The following is a 564-nucleotide window of genomic DNA, read 5'->3' on the forward strand; positions in this document are numbered from 1 at the left end:
TAATTCTACATATCACCATGGCAACCATTTATATACAAAACATTTTATCGGAAATTTCAAAATAATTTATAATTGGTTGCCATGGTAATACGGAGACACACACCGATGAAAATCTCAAAATAATATATAATTGGTTGCCATGGTAATATGGAGACACACACGGACGGAAATCTCTTAATAATATATAAATGGTTGCCATGGTAACATGGACACACATACATTCATTTTTATATATATAGATTTTATTGCAAGTGTGGTACTTACCTAATGGAATAATGGTAATTGATATCTTATATATTATAAGAGCTTGAATTTTTAATTTACTTAAATAATTAAAACATTTTAACAGTTTAATGATGAAATGGCTACGACAAAATAACAAAAACAAGTTGTCCCGGATCAATTTTTGATCAATTGCTAAATGTCAATAAATTAGAATAATAGGTACTTAAAAATATAATTACATGGGATACATGTGTAAAGTCGGTCACTCCATTTTCCATCTTGTTGACAATATAATTTAAGTGGTGTCTCTATTTGTCCATTTGGTACAACGTGGGTAAC

Source organism: Acyrthosiphon pisum, chromosome A1 (assembly GCF_005508785.2).
Source record: "Acyrthosiphon pisum isolate AL4f chromosome A1, pea_aphid_22Mar2018_4r6ur, whole genome shotgun sequence".
In the NCBI taxonomy this organism is placed as follows: Eukaryota; Metazoa; Arthropoda; class Insecta; order Hemiptera; family Aphididae; genus Acyrthosiphon; species Acyrthosiphon pisum.